We start from the raw sequence: 21,826 nt of genomic DNA, 5'->3' as shown, positions 1-21,826 counted from the left end.
ACATATGGAACGTGTATATATATATATATACATATATATATATATATATATATATATATATATATATATATAGTTCTAAATAATTTGATGCATTTTGTTTTCAATTTCAAATTCCCCTTGTTTATTTCTGGTATATAGGGAAATGATTGACTTTTGTATATGAACCTTCTTTCCTGCACCCTTTCTATTAATGTAATTGCTTGTTAGTCCCAGAAGGTTTTTTTCAAAAAAAGTATTATTTTGTATTTTCTACAAAGAGCAATCATGTAATATGCATCCAAAGACAGCTTTATTTTTTCCTTCCAATTCTGTATACCTTTTATATTCTTTTTTGTCTTACTGTATTGGCTAGGACTTCTAGTACACTGTTAAAAAGAAGTGGTGAGAGGGGACATTTTTACCTTGTTTCTGATCATAGTAGGAAAGCTTTGAGTTTCTCATCAAGTATGACGTTAGCTGTAGTATTTTTATAGATTCTCTTTAACAGATTGACAAGGTTACCTTCACTTCTAGTGTACTGAGTGTTTTTATCATGACGTGGTATTGGATTTTGTCAAATGCCTTTTCTGTATTTATTGATATGATCATGTGATTTTTTTAGCTTGTTGATGTGATGAATTACATGAATTAATTTTTGAATTTTGGACCAGATTTTAGCATTGCATACATGGAATAAACTCCACTCAGAATGGTGTATAATTCTGCTTATGCACGTGGAATTCAATTTGGTAATATTTTGTTGAGGTTTTTTGCATCTGTGTTTATGAGAGATATGGGTCTGTCGTTTCTTTTTCTTCTGATGCCTTTAGTTTGGTAGGGTAATGTTGGCCTCATAAAATGAGTTACAAAGTATTCCCTGTACTTCTATCTTCTGCAAGAGATTGTAGAGAATTGGTATAATTTCTTCTTTAAATATTTGGTAGAATTCACCAGCAAACCCATCTGAAACTGGTGCTGTCTTTTTTGGAATATTATTTAATTGTTGACTCAATTTCTTTGATAGATGTAGGACCATTCACACAGTCTATTTTCCTTGAGTTTTGGCAGATGGTGTCTTTCAAGAAATTGGCCCATGCCATCTAGGTTGTCAAATTTGTGGGCATATAGTTATTTATACTATTCCTTTATTATCCTGTTAATGTTCATGTGATCTGTAGTGATGCCCCTATCTCATTTCTGATTATTTGTAATTTGTGTCCTCTCTGTTTTTTTTCTTGGTTAGCCTGGCTAGAGGCTTATCAATTTTATAGATCTTTTTAAAAAACCAGCTTTTCATTTTATTGATTTTTCTCTTGATTTCCTGTTTTCAATTTTATCGATTTCTTCTTTTCCTCTCCTTACTCTGGATTTAATTTATTCTTTTTTCTAGTTTTGTGAGGTGAAAATTTATTGATTTAAGATCTTTGTTCTTTTCTAATATATGTATTCAATGCTATAAGCACCTCTCTCTAAGTACCAGTTTCACATCCCACAAATTTTGATAAGATGTGTTTTCACTTTCACTTAGTTCAAAATATTTTAAAATTTCTACTGAGGTTTTTTATTTGACTCATGTTGTTTAGAAGTTGAGTTTAATAGCCATATATTTTGGCATTTTCTAGTTGTCTTTCTGTTATTTATTTCGAGTTTGATTCCATTGTGGTCTGAGAGCAGACATTGTATGATTTCTATTTTTTTTTTAAAGTTAAGGTGTATTTTCTGACCCCAGATGTGGTCTATTTGGTAAATATTTCTTGGAGCTTGAGACGAATGTATATTTTGCTGTTGTTTGATGAAGGAGTCTGTAGATGTCAATTATACCAGTTGAATGATGGTGTTCCTGAATTCACTTATGCCCCACTGATTTTCTGTCTGCTGAATCTGTCCACTTATGATAAAGGGGGTTTGAAGTGTTCAGCTATGATAGTGGATTCACCTATTTCTCCTTGCAGTTTTTTTGTTTTGTTTTGTTTTTTGTTTGTTTGAGACGGAGTTTCACTGTTGTCACCCAGGCCGGAGTGCAATGGCACTATCTCGGCTCAGTGTGACCTCTGCCTCCCGGGTTCAAGCAATTCTCCTGCCTCAGTCTCCCAAGTATGTGGGATTACAGGTACCCGTGACCACACCCAGCTAGTTTTTGTATTTTTAGTAGAGACGGGGTTTCACCATGTTGGCCAGGCTGGTCTGGAACTCCTGACCTCAAATGATCCACCCAACTCGGCCTCCCAAAGTGCTGGGATTACAGGTGTGAGCCACCGTGCCCGGCCTCTTCTTGCAGTTCTATCGGTTTTTGCCTCATGCATTTTGACATCATTGTTAGCCACATACACATTAAAGATTGTTATGTCTTCTTGGAGAACTGGCCCCTTTATCATTAACGTAATATCCTTCTTTGTCTCTGATAACTTTCCTTCCTTTGAAGTCTGCTCTGTTTGAAATTAACTTAGCTAGTTCTGCTTTCTTTTGATTAACGTTAACGTTAGCATTGTATATATATTGTTCTTCATTTGTTTACTTTTTTCTAACAGTGTTTTAATATCTAAAGTAAATTTCTTGTATAATACATCCAGTTGGGTCTTGTTTTTGACCTACTCTGACAATGTCTTTCAATTGGTATACTAAGACCACTGATTTTCAAAATGATGAAAGATATAGTTGGATTAATATCTACCATAATTATTACTGTTTTATATTTGTTGATCTTGCTGTTTGTTCCTATTTTTGTCTTTTACTCTCTTTTTTCCTTTTGTGGTTTTCTTTTTTCTTTTTTTTGAGACAGAGCCTCGCTCTGTCGCCCAGGCTGGAGTGCAGTGGTGCGATCTTGCTCACTGCAAGTTCTGCCTCCCGGGTTCACGCCATTCTCCTGCCTCGGCCTCCTGGGTAGCTGGGACTACAGGCGCCCGCCACCACACCCGGCTAATTTTTTTTGTATTTTTTTAATAGAGACGGGGTTTCACCGTGTGAGCCAGGATGGTCTTGATCTCCTGACCTCGTGACCCGCCCACCTCGGCCAACCAAAGTGCCAGGATTACAGGCGTGAGCCACCGCTCCCGGCCCGTTTTGTGGTTTTAAACTGTACATTTTATATTATTCCACTTTCTTCCCTTTCTTAGCATATCAGTAATACTTTTTTTGTACTTTTTGAAGTTGTTGCTGTAGCTTTTGCAATATATAATCACAACGAATCTAAGTTTGCTGTCAAATAACACTATACTACTTCACAGGTAGTGTGGGTGCCTTATAATAACAAAATAATTCTTATTTCTCCTTCTTATCCCTCCTAAGCCTATATATAATAAGATGTATACATAAGCATACATAGTTAAATACATTGTTGCTATTATTATTTTGGACAAACTGTTATCTGTTAGATCTGTTAAGTACAGGAAAAATGAGTTTTTACTTTATCTCCACTTATTCTTTCCTTGTTGTTCTTTCTTTATGCAGATCTCAGTTTCTGACCTATATTATGTTACTTCTTTCTAAATAACTTCTTTTAACATTTCTTGCAAGGCAGTTCTACTGACAACAAATTTCCTCAATTTTTGTGTTTCTGAGAAAGTATGTATTCTTCACGTTTGAGGGATAATTTCACAGGCTACACAATTCAGATTAGTGGCTTCTTTCTCTCAACACTTTAAGTATTTCACTTTATTCTCTTTTTGCTTTTAAGATTTCTGAGAAGAAGGATGTTATTCTATTGGTACTCTATAGGGTTTTTTTTTTCCTCCCTCTGATTTCTTTCAGGACTTTTTCTTTCTTTTTGATATTTTTATAATTTGGAAATAATATGTCCAGGTGTAGTTGATTTTTGTTTGTTGGTTGACTAGTTGGGTTTCTTTCTTTCCTTTTCTTTTAATTTTTTAATTTTGACATTTATCCTGCTTGGTATTCTCTGAGCTACCTGAATTTTTGGCTTGGTTTCTGACATTAGTTTGGAGAAATCGTCAGTTATTAGTCTAAAATACTTTTTCTTTCCTTTATCTTTTTCTTTTCCTTTTGGTATTTCTATTACACATACGTTAGATTTTTCTGTAGTTGTCCCACAGTCCTTAGATATTCGGTTTTGGTTTGGGTTTTTTCAGTCTTTATTTTTTTTTACTTTTCTGTTTTGGAGGTTTCTATTGGTATATCCTCAAGCACGGAGATTCTTTTCTCAGCTGTATTTGGTCTACTAATAAGCCTATTAAGGACATTCTTTATTTGCGTTATAGTCTTTTCGATCTCTAGAATTTCTTTTTAGTTCCTTCTTAGGATTTCTGTCTGTGTGCTTACATTGTCCATGTGTTTTTGCATGCTGTTTACTGTATCCATTAAGGCCTTTAAATATTAACCATACTTGCTTTAAATCCTGGTCTGATAATTCCAAGATCCCTGGCATATTTGCTTCTGATGCTTGTTCTGTCTTTTCAAGTTGTGTTTTTTGCCTTTTAGTATTCTTGGTAATTTTTTTTTTTGATAGCTGGACATAACATACCAGATACATGGAATTGTTGTAACTAGACCTTTAGTAATGTGATGGTAAGGTGTAAGGGGAGGAAAAGTGTTCTATAGTCTTGAGATTAGGTCTTTTAGTGACCCCAGGCCTCTGGGTTGTGAATTTCACAAGTGTTTCTCAATATTTTTCTTCTTTCTTAGATAGGACAGGATGGCTACCATCGGATAGAGTTGAATATTTCCCTTCTCCCATGTGGAAGGCTAGAGCTGGCTGGAGTTGGGTATTTCTCTTCTCTCAGGTCATTTAGGCTTTGATTGTATCCCAGCAGGTTTCGTTTTGGTTAACTAGTTTCTCCTGAGGACAGACCTTGTTAAAAGAACAGAGTGCTCTAGTGTATTTCAATTTTTTTTTTTCTCCTCTCCCTGCAGGAAGCTGGATGGGATTTTCTCAAGCACTTACCCTAAGAAGAATCTGGTCAAGCTCCTGGAGGCAAAACTCAGAAAAATACGACAGCTTCCCACGACTAGGTCCTTCTGGAATTTTTAACTCTCAGACTTGCTCACACAGAGCCTCTAGCAATTTGTTAATTACAGTTCAGATTTTTTTTTTCAACTCAGGCTATGGTTCCTGCAGTGATTTCCACTTGTAAGTTTCCTGGTAAGCTTGACTCCCTGTATTCGCCTATCTCTCTAATCTTAGGAATAGTGTTTTGTCCTATGTCTCAACCTTTCTTATCAATCTAAGAGGAGTTACTGAAATCCAGAAGTCTTAGTGGCCATTATTTTTAACTTCTTTAATAAGAATCATTAAATAAGAATATAAGAATAACTTGATTAGTATTAATATATACATTTGATAAGGACAGGCCCAGAGGAAGGAAGGGCCCTATGGATAGAGCTCTCAGAGGTGACGTTGTGGAGTTTAAAGGGACTTGGATTGACCTAGAAGGATGGGCAAGCTTTAGATAGAGAAGATAGGTGGTTTTTCATTTAGAAAATCAATTATTTACTAAGTATCCATTGTTGTGACTAAAGAGGACAAATCAGTCAAAATGCAAAGGCACTAAACTATGTCAATCATCCTTACAAGGCAGAATTCAATTCAGTAAAAGAACTGAGGATATGAGCTATGTTTTAATTTTTTCTTTATTTCTCCCTCTTGAATGAACAGACATTGAAATAACTAAAATACAACCAATGATGAATGTTTTGAGCACCCATTAGTTCACAGATAAGCCACTAGTTATTGTAAGGCACTACATTATAATGTGTATACACAAATAATATAAAATATGGTTTCTTACAATATGAGAGTTTAGTGTAGTTGATAAATAAGAAATCCAAACATAAAGATATCTAATGTTCCTGACATAACCTTCAAATGTACTGAGGCTTAAAATCTGGAAGGTTTGCTCTTTAACTCTATCTCCAAGGACCTTGAGAAAAATATTGGAGGAGAAACAGAAAAAATGCATTTGTAAAATAAGGGAGTCTTCTAGCTAGCATTCAGCCCTTAAAATAAGTATTTCAGGAAGTTATGTAAAAGAATTGCCTAGAGTAAGGCATTCTATTAGGACTTTCTCTGAAGGTATTCACAATTCTTTTCTGGATTTACATAGGTGAGGATTCACTATGGCTTAATCATCTTAGTCAACTATAATGGCCTTGATTTGTGCAAGATCCAAAAGGAAAAGAAGACAGAGTCAGAGGCATGGAATAAATCCCCCCCACAGACTAGTCCAAAAAGTTGAAAACTTTCAACTGGGAAAATGCAGGCGATGATTGTAAGGTTAATGAGATGTCCTGGGTGAGGCTGCACATCTAGACATTGGGTTAAGGGGTGTACCTGTAGAAGATAAATTAGATTCCTGCTGCAGAGCTCCACTTGGAGCACATGCTGACATTTGCATTTTGTAGTTCAAATATTCAGGAGGAACAATTCTGGGTCATGAAGCTGCCTAGGTCTTCCAGAGTAGTAGCAGAGATTCCAGGTACCTCTTGATAAATTGTGGTTACATTAACTGGTCCAAACCAGGGAGATTTGGCTGAGAGGATTCTGTGACAGCATGATCCCATCCTCTTCCATTCCTGCTTCAGAAAAGGGAATTTGACTTCTGTTTTCTCTCCTGGCTTCGACCTCCCCTACTACATATTTTTCCTTTCCCGTCAAAAAAGGCAACTTTTTTTTCAAGGAGCATAGAGATGGGATGGCATGGAGTGCACTGTATAGTTAATACAATTTACGTAATCAGGTAAAAATCGTGATTTATCCACTTTAGAAACGTGTGAGGTGGCTGGGTGCGGTGGCTCACACCTGTAATCCCAGCACTTTGGGAGGCCGAGGCGGGCAGACCACCTGAGGTTGGGAGTTTGAGACCAGGCTGACCAACATGGAGGAACCCCGTCTCTACTAAAAATACAAAATTAGCCCAGCGTGATGGCGCATGCCTGTAATCCTAGCTACGTGGGAGGCTGAGGCAGGAGAATCGCTTGAACCCGGGAGGCAGAAGTTGCGGTGAGCTGAGATCGCGCCATTGCACTCCAGCCTGGGGGACAAGAGCAAAACGCCATCTCAAAGAAAAGAAAAGAAACGTGTGAGGCAATTTAAGCGATTTGTTCACACGTGTGCAGACCCTGTGTCTACGTGTCCTCATAGGTGTCCACCTCATAGGTGTTCACTGCTGGTCTTGATCTCTCGACCTCAGGCGATCCACACGCCTTGGCCTCCCAAAGTGCTGGGATTACGGGCATGAGCCACCACGCCCAGCTAAGTATGCTTCTAATTATACTTTAAGGATATATGAATATAAGCTATTATATGTTGCAATGACTGAAATCCCCTAAATTCATTCTTTATCAGCATCCTCACCTAATGTGGCAGGAAAGTTACTCATCAGGCATTTCTGCTTCAGCCACCAGGCAGGTTTTAGTGCCTTTTGTGTTTCTGTTTCTGTTTTAATACCTCATAGGTTACCTTTGTTACCTTTATGGTTTGAGGTTTAAGTGCTGTACTCATTCTAAGGGAAGAAGGAATGCATTGTAAACGTTTGACATAGTAAAGTTTCTGTAAAGTGAAGTAAATTTAAGGGGAATTTAAGAAATTCCTGCCATCTGATGGCAATAGGGGAAGCTAGTCCTCTATTTCCAAGAAGATCATCTTATGGAGACAAACCTCCCTCGCTTTTGTAATAGCTACACTCTTCATCAAACCCAACACTAACTTTTTTGGTCAATGCTACTACTGAATCACTAAATCTACCAAATTAAGTACGCTTCTTTTTAAAATGTATTTTTAATTAATTTTTCTTTTCTTTTTTTTTTTTTTCGCTCTTGTCGCCCAGGCTGGAGTGCAGTGGCGCAATCTTGGCTCACCGCAACCTCCGCCTCCCGGGTTCAAGCGATTCTCCTGCCTCAGCCTCTGGAGTAGCTGGGATTACAGGTGCCTGCCACCATGCCTGGCTAATTTTGTATTTTTAGTAGAGACAGTGTTTCACCACGTTGGCCAAGCTGGTCTTGATCTCTCGACCTCAGGCGATCCACATGCCTTGGTCTCCCAAAGTGCTGGGATTACGGGCATGAGCCACCACGCCCAGCTAAGTATGCTTCTAATTATACTTTAAGGATATATGAATATAAGCTATTATATGTTGCAATGACTGAAATCCCCTAAATTCATTCTTTATCGGTACTTCTTAAGGAAAGTTTTCTTCTGGTATATGTGTTCTCAGTTCATGCACACATTTTCAAAAGCAACTCCTTGGATATGTCAAAGAATATGTACTCATAATTTGCAAAGTTCAAAGCTGTGGCCTGCATTCACTTCTGTTTCCTTTGTTCTGGTGCTCAGGGCCTCTGCACAGAGATTGGTGAATGAGATATGGCTCATATTCTTATTATATCTTTAGGAGATTTGTCACTTTCCATTACACATAAACACTTATATATACATACATAAATATATTGCCAATAATAGTCTTTACAGTTCATTCCTTGGTATGCAATGGTTACCTTCTAAAGCCTAGAGAGAAAAAAAAGGATTCCTTCATATTGTTAAGGAGAGAGATAGATGGAACTCCAATTGAATTCGCAGTTGCCATTCTAGTGACCAGATAGAGTAGACCAGGCATGCTCCTATTAGGTGTGTAACATGATTATGGAAAAGACATCAAAAATTTATCGAGGGTAAGGGCTATTTCTGTGTTTTGATGATTCCGGTATACTTAGTTACACCTGTAGCTCAGAAACACTAAACGAGTCTGTCTCCTGGTTTTGTTTTGAGCTGGAAGGCCTCCAAATAATGTTTACGTGCCAATAATCCCATGAATGCTGTGTTGGTTCATTGGCTTCCTGGTCACTATTTGGAAATAGCTCTCTAAAGTCACCAGTGACGTCTTTGCAATCCAGACAAATGCAGGAGTTATTATTTGTTTTTTTTTTTAGTCCTCACTCTTCACATTTCAATAGCATTTGGCATTTCTCTTACAGTTTTTTCTCTTTCATTGTTCTCTCTTCTCATCTAGTGTATTAAAAATGAATGTTTCTATAAAATTATTTCTATGTATTCTGCTTTTCTCTCTTGCACTTATTTTGAAGTAAGGAGATTAGATATCAGAACTTCAGGTTTTAAAAAAAGAAAATGAAATAAGGAGAGAAGAAATGTCATTGCAAATTGCAGTTAGCATTTGGTTTGACAGTGAGGAATAGAGACCTAAAATAATAGTGACTTAAACAAGAAAAAAAGCTTATTTTTTTCTCTCATGTGAAAGTCTCAAGCCAGGCAATCTGGAGTGGTATGGGAGCTCTGCTCCATACAGTCTTCAGAGATCTAGGCTCTCTCAAGCTCTCTGCTCTCATCTTATGATGCCTTATTGCCCCTTATGTACTCATAGTCTAGGCAGAAAGGTAGACAAAGGAACAGAAAAAAAGAGCAAAGTGTGTGTGTACCATCTCTTTTAAGGAGGTCCTTGGGAGCTGCTTTATGGATATGTTCACTTATATCTCATTGGCCAGTACTTTGTCATCCAGTGATCCTGCTTACCTGCAAAAAAGGTCAGGAAATGTAGTCTTTATTCTGGATAGCCATATGCCCATATGAAAATTTTATTACTGTAGGAGTGGAAAATAGATATTTGTAAAGACTTTCTCCTATATTTTCTTTTACCAGTTTTAATATTTGCTTTTTATAAGTATGTGTTTTACCCATGTGCAGCTAGTTTTGTTTATTGTATTAGGTAATAAACCTAATTTGACTTTACTTTCCTATCAGGTAATTAATTAATGGAGTACCCTTTATTAATTTTCTCCCAATGACCTATAGTGGCCTTTCTGACAATGTTCCCAAATATGCACGGATCTGTCCCTATACACTCTATTCTGGATTTTCCTCATCTATTGTCTTTCCTGTACCAATACCATACGACATCTTTATTGTGAGCTTAAATCATAAGAAATGGCCAATATTTGTTTTGGACCTGTAAAAAGTCAGTTTCATGGGATTCAAAATTAATGCTATAGTTTTATGATAAGCTTTGTTATAGCCAATTACTTCCCTAACTTTTCTCATTGACATTTTCTTTCTAAGGAGTATATTGATTATTATTGGCACCGTACTTTTTTAGATATACTTTAGAATTGGCTTTCTCTGTTCCAAAAAAAGAACACTTTTAGCATTTTAACTTGAATTGTGTTGAATTTATACATAATTTTGTGAGATAATGGACATCTATTTAGTATTCCATCTTCCTATCTGTGAACATGGTATACATTTACATTTATTAGGTATTCTTTGATGCTTTTCAATTAAATTTTTAATTTTCTCAATAAATATCTTCCACATCTTCTAACATAACTTGGTACAATATTTTAGTCCTATCTTATTCACATTACTATAATTATTTTGCATCCTGTCATTATTTGTATTCACCCACATATTTATCAATGTATTTGCTTATCATTTCTTCTCAAATATCAATCCTACTTCGTGAGCTGACCTTTTTTCTTCTTGAAAAACATTCTTCAAGTCTTCCTTTGGTGAGAAAGTGCTGCTACTAAAGTTTTCCTATTTTATTTTTTTGTCTACAAATATCTTTATTTTACTCTTGTTCTTGAATGAAAGTTTAGGCAAAGATATAATTATTGGTTGTATCTATATATAACTATATAATATCTATATATATTATATCAATCTATGTTAGATTGACCATTATCTTCCCTGAACCCTTTGGAAATGTTATTCTACTGGTGTTTCCAAGATTGCTGATGAGAATCTGCTGACAGTCTGTTACCCATTTGTGTGTCTATCTATCTATCTATATATAGATAGATAGACACACACACACACACATATATATACATATAGACACACACATATATTTCTCACCAGCTGCATTTTAGGTTTTCACTTTGTCACTGGCATTTTGAAATTTCACTACCTACCATGTAATTAAAGTGTGGGGCTGAGCGTGTTGGCTCACACCTTTAATCCCAGCACTTTGGGAGGTCGAGGACAGTGGAGCACCTGAGGTCTGGAGTTCCAGACCAGCTTGGTCAACATGGTGAAACACCATCTCTACTAATTTTTGGGCAAAGACACACCCCAAAATTAGCTGGGCGTGATGGCACGCACCTGTAAATCCCAGCTACTCAGGAGGCTGAGGCAGGAGAATCGCTTGAGCCTGGGAGGCGGAGGTTGCAGTGAGCTGAGATTGCTCCACTGCACTCCAGCCTGGGTGACAGAAAAAGAGTCTGTCTCAAAAAAATAAAAAATAAAATAAAGAAATAAAGGGTGGATTTTCTTTTACTTACTTTTATTGGTGTTTGTTGTACTTTGTGAATTAAAGATACATGTCATAGAGACTGAAAAATTCAAAGCTATTATTTCTTTCTTTTTTTTAAGATAAGGTGTCACTTTTTTTTTTGTTTTGTTTTGAGATGGAGTCTTGCTCTGTCACCCAGGCTGGAGTGCAGTGGTGTGATCTTGGCTCACTGCAACCTCTGCCTCCTGGCTTCCAGTGATTCTCCTGCCTCAGCCTCCTGTGTAGCTGGGACTACAGGCGTGGCCACCATGCCTGGCTAATTTTGCATTTTTAGTAGAGACAGGGTTTCACCATGTTGGCCAGACTGGTCTTGAACTCCTGACCTCAGGTGATCTGCCTGCCTCAGCCTCCCAAAGTGCTGGGATTACAGGTGTGAGCCACCGTGCCTGGCCATGGTTCTTTCACCCAGGCTGGAGTGCAGTGGTGCTATCTCAGCTCACTGGAACCTCTGCCTTCCAGGCTCAAGTGACCTCCTGCCTCAGCCTACCAAGTAGCTGGGGCTACAGGCATGTGCCATTGTGCCTGGCTAATTTTTCGTTTGTTTGTTTTTTATAGAGACAGGGTCTCACCATTGGTGCCCAGACTAGTCTCATATGCCTAGGCTCAAGTGATTTGCATGCCTCAGTTTAACAAAGTGCTGGGATTATAGGCATGAGCCACCACACCCAGCTTCAAAGCTATTATCTCTTTGTGTCAACTCTTCTCCATTTCTCTGTTTTATTTTCCTTTGTAAACTCCAAATAGATGTATGTGTGTCCTGATCATTCTGTTCTCAAAGTCTCTTACACTTTTTTAAATTTCAAAGATGTTGCATTGTTTTTAGTTTCTTCAGATCTTTTTTACAAGTTCTTCAATTCTCCCTTCAGCTGTGTCTAACCTATTGTTTAACCAATCTGCTGAGTTTTGAAGTTCAAAATTTACATTGTTCATTTATACAAGTTATTTTGAGTTCTTTTTCAAATGTGCCTGGTGAATTCTTGAAAACACCTTGTTCTATTGTTCTTATTTTTAATTATCTTTCACCCCCCCAAAATTTAAAGCATACTTTAAAATAATTTGTATCTGATTCTTCAATATCTGATGACCATGGGTTATTTTTCTACTGGCTCTTATTTTTAGTACATTATTTAATTGAGTTTTTGATAATTTTCTTTTGTAAGCTTTCCTTTGGCTGATATTAATTTATAGGGATCCTGAGGAACCTAGGTTAAGAAAACGTATCTCCACACAGGATCTGTGTTTCTTCTGCCAGGTGTCCTGGGCTACTATCAGCCTGGAAACCCTTAAACATTAATTTTGCTTGTGGTCTACTAGAATGCAAAGATAATAAATGTTCAAATCTCCAACCCATGTGAGGGCAGGCTTATCATTATGTTTTTTTTGTTTTGTTTTGTTTTGTTTTGTTTTGAGATGGAGTTTTGTTCTTTTTGCCCATCCTGGAGTGTAATGGTGCGATCTCGGCTCACTGCAACCTCTGACTCCCTGGTTCAAGTGATTCTCCTGCCTCAGCCTACTGAGTAGCTGGGATTACAGGCGTGTGCCACCATGCCTGCCTCATTATGAATTTTGAAGGGAGGCTCATTTTTTCTTTCTACCAAGACCTAAGGCAAACTGATTCCTCTGTTCCTCTCTTTCCCAGCGGATGAAATCTTTTCTGGCTTACATTTTTTTTTATTGAGGGAATATCGCTTCAAGTAACCCAACTTTCTCCAGAAGGCTCAGATTTGACTTATTACCTTGAGCCAGACTGAAGGCTTTTTCACTTTCCCTGGTTGTAAACATTAAAAAACCCAAGCATCTAGATTCCTGCTCTCAGGAGATGCCCTTGGACAGTCTGTGAGTTTAGCATTTGCTCACACTAAGTTTCAAGCTCTTTTTAGCCTTTTTGAACCGTGAATTTCTTTCACTTTCTTTGTTGCTCATTAATGCATTTTAAATTCTATTTATTTTATTGTATCCAGAATTTCTTAGGGTTTATGGTAGGTTTTTCCTAGAATATGTAGCCAATCATATTGTCAAATGCTGGTTTTCCTTCCTTTGGAATGGTATCCATTCCTAATTATGAGCATCATCAATACTATGCTTATGACAGTGAATCCTACTCCATACCTTCAGACTTCAACTTTCATCTACTTGCTACTTCCCAAGGCATTTGGAAATATGAACTAGCAACTTCAATATTTTATTAGCTGTTAAAGCTCTCAAGGTGTCCAAAATAAAATTTATCTTCTTCCACAAATTGATTCTCCCATTAAACATTGCTATTTTGTTATTATAACATGTCAATATTATTCCTACTTTTTTCATATGTAAACCTTGAAAATACTAGAAATGATTACTGAACTTTAGTGTATTTCATGCAATCTGTCACTGACTCTTCTTTGTCCCAATGCCTGTATTATAAATGATCATTTCTAATTCCCACCCAGAATACAAGGTCCTAACTACCTCAATTAAGATTAATTCCATATAATTTTAATGCAACTAGTAGATATCGATCATCTGCTTTGTGAAAGGTAATATGCAAGCTGCTACAGATTATACAAAAGACATACATTATTTGGTCATTTCCATAACGTTCTTAGTTTCACAGGAATAACAAAAATACGATATTGCTGGGCACAGTGGCTCACGCCTGTAATCTCAGCACTTTGGGAGGCCAAGGCAGGTGGATCACTTGAGGTAAGGAGTTGAGACCAGCCTGGCCAACATGGTGAAACCCCGTCTCTGCTAAAAATACAACAATTGGCCTGGCATGGTAGTGGGCACCTATAACTCCAGTGACTTGGGAGGCTGAGGCAGGAGAATTGCTTGAACCTGAGAGGCAGAGGTTGCAGTGAGCTGAGATAGTGCCATTGCACTCTAGCCTGGGCAACAGAGGCAGACTTCATCTCAAAACAAAAAATATCTATTACATCTATCTATTATTATTGTTTAATTAAGTATGGACTAAATATAATCAATTGCCTAAATATATGGGTCAGGTATGGATGGGGGAAAGAAAGGAGAGATTTCATTGTTGGCTGAATTTAGGGAATGAAATGAAAGATAATACAAAAAAGCAGAGCTGGGAGCTGAGCGAGAGGGTTTTCTGATGACATTATCTCAGTACCTGAATCTAGCTAACCAAGCCACTAATTTCCCTCTTCCTTTTCTTTATTTTTCTTTAGTTTCTTCTGGCTAACTTCATTTTTTTACATTTTTAAAACAAATTGGTTATTTTATTCTAGCCATCTTTCTTTCCCTTTTGGAAGTATAATTAGGGTTTAATTTCGATAATAAAAAAACTTATTTCTCTATGTCTGGTGAGGTTTTAATCTTGCAGTGCTCTGAAATGTTCACCCCTTCCTCTGCAGTTACTACTGCTCCTCAATGCTCATGCCCCCTTAAAGCCCACCTTGACTCCTATCACTGTTTTCTTCCATTTTAAGGTATCTATTACATTTATTTTCTGGGTTTTTTTTTTTAGAACAAAAATACAACATGTAGCTAAGCATTAACTATTTTCTATCTGTGTTAATTCCTGTCTTTGATAAACATTTAATATAGGAAAGTAAGTATTTTGTAGTCATCTTTCTATTCTTCCAGTGATAAACACAGTGACTGATTGATAGTGCTTAATACATGTTCATTAGAGTAAATTTTGTGGAGAGAGGACTGTTCCCTGGGAAATAAATAAAACAAAAACAAAAAACACTTCATTCCTCCTACAGCTGCCACCAACTACAGTGAAGTCTGATGCATCATGCATATTTAGGAGACAATTTATTCTAGACTTTATGGGTGGCCAAGAATGTTTTTTTCAAATATTAATATTCTTGCGTCAAAAGTATACTTTAAAATTAACCTTCAAACAGAGAAACGAATTATTGGCTACAAATGTAGATTATTAAAAGTATTTTAACTCAGTTCCAGAGAATTTGTTCCATCATTGGATTCATTAATTTACAGACTTTGAGTCTCTGATTCTAATTTGCCACTAGTAATATTGACTTTTTAAAAAATCATGAATTATGTGTGTTATATTTGCTGTCCTCTATAAAATATAAAGAAATTCTGCTTTAGATCTGGAGAAACACATGTTTAGGTTACTCACGGTTGGCGATTCTATGACTATGGTACTGCTAATCTATGACCATGGAGGCAGAGATCTTATTCGTCGTGTTCATTCTTTTTATCTTTAGTGAGTTTCCAATATAGTTCCCTGAACATGATAGGTTCTCAATAAATATTTGTTGAATAAGTGAACAAATTAATGTAAATATATATTAAGGACCAACACTTATGTTTATACAAGCTGGATCTTGTACAATATACCATTTTCAGAATATAATGATATATGGTCACACAAGTAAATTGGCATTGCTATTGCAAAGGATTTATTTGGTGTTCAATAAGGTAAAGCGCTAACGCAAATAGAGAAAAATGAGAGGCCAAAGAAACATGAGAACAGCAGGCAGATATTTTATAATACGCTTCACATTTTTAAGTTACTAAATAATGTAATTTCATGAGAGAGCCTTGTTTCATTATGAAGTTTGTCAATAAACAGAATGATGGCCTGAGTGGTTAGAATATCTAGTTTTTTGTTGTAGCTCTGCTGTTTACCACCTATGTGACCCTGGGTTATATCATATCACCTTTCTAGCCCAATTTCCTTATTTATAATAAAAAGGCTGATTTAATTTTGCTAAGATCTCTCCCAGCTTTAATTCTCTATATTTTGTATTTACTTCATATATGTTGTATGCTCCAAACTCACTGGCCCACAGTTGGAGGGACTAGCTATCCCTGCTGCTACTCAACTTAAATTGGGGAAATAAAATATAACCAGTAAATAGTTTTCATGCAGGAATGCAAGTCCAGTGAGATCAGATCTTCATATTTTTTTAAAAAAGAAGCCAGAAATCTGATTTCTATGTGAATTTTAAACTTTTAAATATTGGCTATGAAGTCAAATAGCTTTAAAATACTGTTTAATCCAAACAAAACATAACAGCAGTTGGGCTTGGCCCATGGGCTGTCAGTTTATGTTTTAAAAGGATTTTTCTGCCCTTATCATCTTCAATTCCTACTTTTCTGGTCAGTGAACAACAGTTGTTGTACAATATTTTTCTGCTGCCTTTATAAAAGGTAGATCAAGCCTAATAGAGTTGGGTCACAATATGTGTGGGTTTAGCGTTCTAGGATGACATTGTAGTTGTGACATGAGGAAAACGATATTCTTGAGCAAATTTGACTTCAGATTTTCAAGGTGCAATATGGCTAAGTTATTTTACATAGCTTATAATCAGAGAATTGTCAAATTATTTAGGAGAAGAAAAGAGATATGTAGGAAGGGTGTCAGAAGTAGTATACCAAGCAATTCAGTAGAAACCTTGGGGTCTATTTCCCACTTTTAATCAATGAGAGAACTTATAAAGTGGACTTGGTGAGGGAGGAATGTTGTTTCATATCTAACCCAATTCTATTTCTTCTACAAGTTTTCTGCCTGGTGAGGTCATCCCAACTTAATTAACATTTAATTGAATCAGAATGGTGTGGCAGAAAATCACATGGACCTTGGAATCAGACTTGGGTGTGAGTCCCATTTCAGTCACTAACTGGATGACTTTAAAGTTATTAATCTTGTCTGTGCCTCAGATACCTCTTTTACAAAAAGAAATAATACTTCACTGTGAAGTATTATTTTTGTTTTATATTTGTATTATATTTGTTGAATGGACTAGAAGTACCACATATACTGATATGGAGTGTATAATAGATGATAGCCAAACTTACCCTAAACTTACACTCTTTTTGGAGCCCTTGCGATGTAAAGGTTTCTGTTTACGCCTTATAGAGGAAATAAACATGAACAAAGCATTATTCCTATTCTCAAGGACTAAATTCTGTAATTGTGGAAATAAAATATAACCATATAGGGCTATCAGTCATGGTAGACTTTAATATACACGAACCAACAGCATGAGAGCACACATGGAGAGAGTTCTGTATTACCTCATTCATGAACACTTTTGTTAACCCTCTAGTTGAAAATTGCTTGAGTTTTGGTTATTTCCATAGGAATAGCCAGGTTGAGAAGAAATACTAGGAATGATTTCCTGGAGCAAAACACAGCTTGAGAAAATGCATATTTCCCAGAAATCATAGGGCATATAGTAAAGATATTGATGGAAAATTATGGAAGAGATAAAAGATTGGAAAGCAAGGTTTTAAAAGAATGGTGGCATTCACAGAGGTATACAACTTCCCCATCACCAGATTCCAATAGGTCAAGGTCATGCAAAAATGTGGTAAAAGTATAAATTGTGAGATCTACCTTCCAAAAACATCACGAAATTTCAGATAAAGTTCAAAAAAGGACAAATGAAATAAAGGATAGAAGAATGACCTAACATTTTGCCTCCTGTGAAGAACAGGTACTCTGTCCTTGAAGAGGTAGAGATTAAAGGAGGACTTGGTAGAACATATTGATTGGACTTAATTTAGAGGAAGGGCCAACTTAGGTGAGAAGTTACAGGAAGCAAAAATAATTAGAAGATCAAAGGTTTTTATCTTAGGGATATGGAGGAAGTCTTATCTCCTTTGGCTTCTACTGTTCTAGCAGAGGCCAAGTATGACTGACTTTCTTTCTTCAGCTATGAGGACATATAAATAGGAACATATCCTCACACACATAAAAAATAATGCTGCAATTCAAAAGGGTGGTGCTATCTTTTCTTGGGTGGAAGAAAAAAATTAGAAGTATTCTCATTCCTATTATTGACATGATTCAAGAAGTTGTCACAGGTATAAAAATTGAGCACCAGTTGTGAAAAATGAATATTCTGAAATCAAGAAAGATTTATAAGAATTTTCAAAAATGAATACTTAAAAGGAGGCAGTGAAAAGTTGATTGAATGCTCTAAAAACTGTTTCAGATGTTTGAAACTGAACATTTCTCCAAGAACCAAGGAAATTAAAAAATTGGAATTCTTGAGAGACAAAAAAGTAAAAATTAAATGCAAATTTAGAAAAAAATCCACACGTGAGTGCAAATTTAAAACAAAAAATGCACACATAAAATGCAGAGTAGCAGAACAGAAAGAATAAGAAAGAAATAAAAGAAAATTGTTCTGAACTGACAAGTCTTTGAGAGGATTCACCAATTATTCAGGTAATTTTAATAGAAATATACCAACACCTATTTATAGCTCGTTGAATTTTTGTAAATCAAAGATGAAGTAAACTTAAAAGCACAGAAGCTAATTAGGTTGAAAAATATCTAAGGTGAGACTGGCATTGCACTTCTCCAAAATACTAAAGATAAGAGGAAGGAGAATGAGCAAAAGTGTTTTGAATTTTAAAGAATTGTTACCCAAGACAATATATATATTATTTTTTATATAAATGTACACATATTTGGGCAAGGAAAATATATTTCAAATATTCAGGGTCTAGGACATATCTTATAAGTGTATACTTCCTGAAAAAAATTACTTGCATATACATTCTGGGAAGGCAAGTGAAAATTAAGACAAAATCATGAACTCAAAAATAAGAATGCTGGGAGGGAGGCCAAGGCAGGCAGATCACTTGAGCCCAGGAGTTTGAGACCAACCTGGGCAGCATAATGAGACCCTCTCTCTACAAAAATACAAAAATTAGCCATGTATGGTGTTGTGCACCTATAGTCCCACCTACTTGGGAGGCTGAGGTGGGAGAATCACCTGAGCCCAGGAAGTCATAGTTGCAGTGAGCTGTGATCACACCTCTGCACTCCAGCCTGGGTATCTGAGTGAGACCTTGTCTCAAAAAAAAAAAAAAAAAAAAAAAAAGGTATTGAGCTCTAAAACTATTTAGCAATAACCTGGAGGTGATAAAACATTTTGCATATAAAATAATCTTTAAAATAGAAGTTACATTCTAAAAGTGATAGTAATTTGCTTTAAGAACTCAACTGAGATTATATCATAAAAACTGGGAAATTGATGAAGAAATGAAAGAGTAATAACATAAAATCATGTCATGTAATGCAGTGGGGGAATAAGTGGATACTTTTCATTCTCAATTCTAATAGAGAAACTAGTTTCTAATATCTTTTTTAAGATAGAAGTTAATTAGTTCATCATTGCTAGAAAGAGAACATTATGTAAACCTTCCAAATCACTAGAGAAAAAAAAGAAAGAAAAGATAACCTCAGATAAATCCTATGATATAGTATTAAACAAAATTAGGAGTAACTTTATATACTAAAATGTCAGCAATGGTGAATTCTATGTTATCCAAGTGTGAAACACATTGACTTGTTTACTTATGTAGTCTTGTTTGTATCTTACGTTTTATAATAAATACAGATTAATTATACAATAAAAACAGATAATTTATTTTTGAGTCAGTGTAGCAAATGATATAGAACAAGCAAAACTTATTTTTAAATACAGAAAAATGCTACTGTGATATACTATCAAATGAAAGAAAGCAGGACGTTTCCACTTTTGTAAATAAGGACACATGTAAATAGAACAAAATATCTCTGAATGGAGAAAATAGGGATGAGATTTATATCATTTGTCATAATTTTCTGCACAAATTTCCTGAAATTACCTGGGGTTGTTTAAAAAATAACAATAACAATAAAAAAGCCAGTCAAACAAAAAATGTCATGGAGAGGGTTTGGCTGGGGCTGCAGTGGTGAAGGACTTGAATACCAGGGTAAGGGTTTTGGGTGCATTCTTTAGTCAATGGGGAGCCACTGAAGGTTTTAAGATTAAGACAGAAGTATTGTTATTGTTTAGGTTGGGCTCAAGTGGAAAATTGACTGGAATTTATTGTAATTGTCTAGACAGGAAGTAATAAGGGCCAGAACTACATTTTGCAGGATAGGAAAGAGAAGAGACATTTGATCAGAGACAGGAACAATCAAAGGGTCTTGGTGGCAGTATTCAATGACACAGAGTACAGGAAAGAGAGAAGCCAAAGGCATATGGAATCAAAGTTATTGAGGTAAATTTGTACTCATAGCAGGGGTGGGTAGTGAAGGGAAGCAAGAAGAGGGGAAAGTTTAGAAAAAACGATGATGAATTTGATTTTAAATATATTTCTGATGCTGACAAGACATCACACATTTGGGATTTTTATGAGATAATGGGTGCAAATCATATCTTACGTTTTAACTAAACTGCACCTAGAAAGTCTGCTTTAGGACCTGTAATGATCTCATTGAATCATCCTTCCCTTCCTTGACAGCACATGGGCAAAAATAAAAATAAAAACAGAGAGTGCCCAGTCCTCTATGGCCAGTGACCCACACCATGCCTGCTTCCTTCCCTGCCAAGAGATTGGAAGCATAGCTCTAATTCCAATGCCAAAGATCCTACCCAGGTCCAAGGGTCCTTAGGTAAATCACCTTACATTTCCAGCCAGAACTGCCTTTAGACCCTAGCAACTAAGGTCCCTGCTCCGGGCTTGGGACTTTAGAGGTTTGGCCTTTCCCATAGGGTGTAAGGAGTTTGCAGAGCTCCCCTCTCCTAGAACTACCCCACTTCTACACTGCTGAGATGCTGAAGCCACTTCTCAAGGCTTGCTCAGCCCTCTTCCCCAGTTGGTCCTCCCAAGAGTGGGCTGTGCTGTTGCTGTGTTTCTCTTGACCCAAGTGATGGTTAAGAGGTGGTTGTTTTGGAGGAGAAATATGGGTTGAGATAGGTTTCAGTGTCCACTTCATTGGCCTAAGGCTCTTTGTGGTGAAAGATGACAGTGTGGGAAAAGAAGATGGGTGGACCACAATATGAAGTTTTCTTTATACTCTGGCCATGAATCATGCAGTCCACAGGGGCCATTCAACCCTGTGTAGACAGCAAGCTGAGGCAACAAGCAGAGCAATGAAAGGTGAATTAAAATTGAGGAATAGCTTAATATTTTGGTTACTGGTCCTAGTATGCTGAACATACTGACAGGTAAGGGAAAAATTAGGCACAGATTTTTAACAAGGCTTTCTCCCAAACCACAATTAGAGGTCCATTTGAGGAATCTTCCTATCCCTTTGTGACTCACAGTAGACTCTAATCACCATTTCCTTTAGTAGCCCGTGATAGGAAACACCAAGACAAAGGAGGAGATGCATCACACTTTGGCATTCCCTGGTTTTCTGCTTTATTGGTGTGGTTCTTAAATGAAGAAGACCATCGACCTCATGCTCCTCTTTAACCATGCTTTTTTCCACATCCTCGGCACCACTCATAGGACCAGAATGGCTCTCAAAGGGTAGATTTAACCACTTAGGTGACTTTTGTACCTCTGCCTCTGCACAGAGCCCTTCTTCCTTCTTTTATTGTGTGACCCTGTATATAATGACTATAGCTGATTGGATCAAAGGGGAGGTACATGAACCAATGTTTCCAGGCATTAGAGCAGGGGTGTCCAATCTTTTGGCTTCCGTGGGCCATGTTGGAATAAAAAGAATTGTCTTGGGCCACACATAAAATATACTAACACTAACGATAGCAATGAGCCAAAAAAAAAATTGCCAAAAAAAAAAAATCTTTCAAGAAAGTTTACAAATTTGTGTTGGGCTTCATTCAAAGCCATCCTGGGCTGCATGCGGCTCACAGGCC

General features: G+C 36.6%; 1 long non-coding RNA gene across 1 annotated transcript in view; it reads left to right on the top strand.

The window, feature by feature from the left end:
* Positions 1-550: 550 nt before the first annotated feature.
* Positions 551-21,826, top strand: part of LOC117975698 (uncharacterized) — a 582,695-nt gene continuing 561,419 nt past the window's right edge. The window contains exon 1 of the long non-coding RNA XR_008620934.2: positions 551-5,074. This is a non-coding gene — a long non-coding RNA (uncharacterized LOC117975698). The remainder of the gene's footprint in view (positions 5,075-21,826) is intronic.

The sequence above is a fragment of the Pan paniscus genome, chromosome 15 (assembly GCF_029289425.2).
Source record: "Pan paniscus chromosome 15, NHGRI_mPanPan1-v2.0_pri, whole genome shotgun sequence".
NCBI classification, from domain to species: Eukaryota; Metazoa; Chordata; class Mammalia; order Primates; family Hominidae; genus Pan; species Pan paniscus.
The sequence above is the reverse complement of the archived record's forward strand: the minus strand, read 5'-3'. Positions and strand labels throughout refer to the sequence as shown.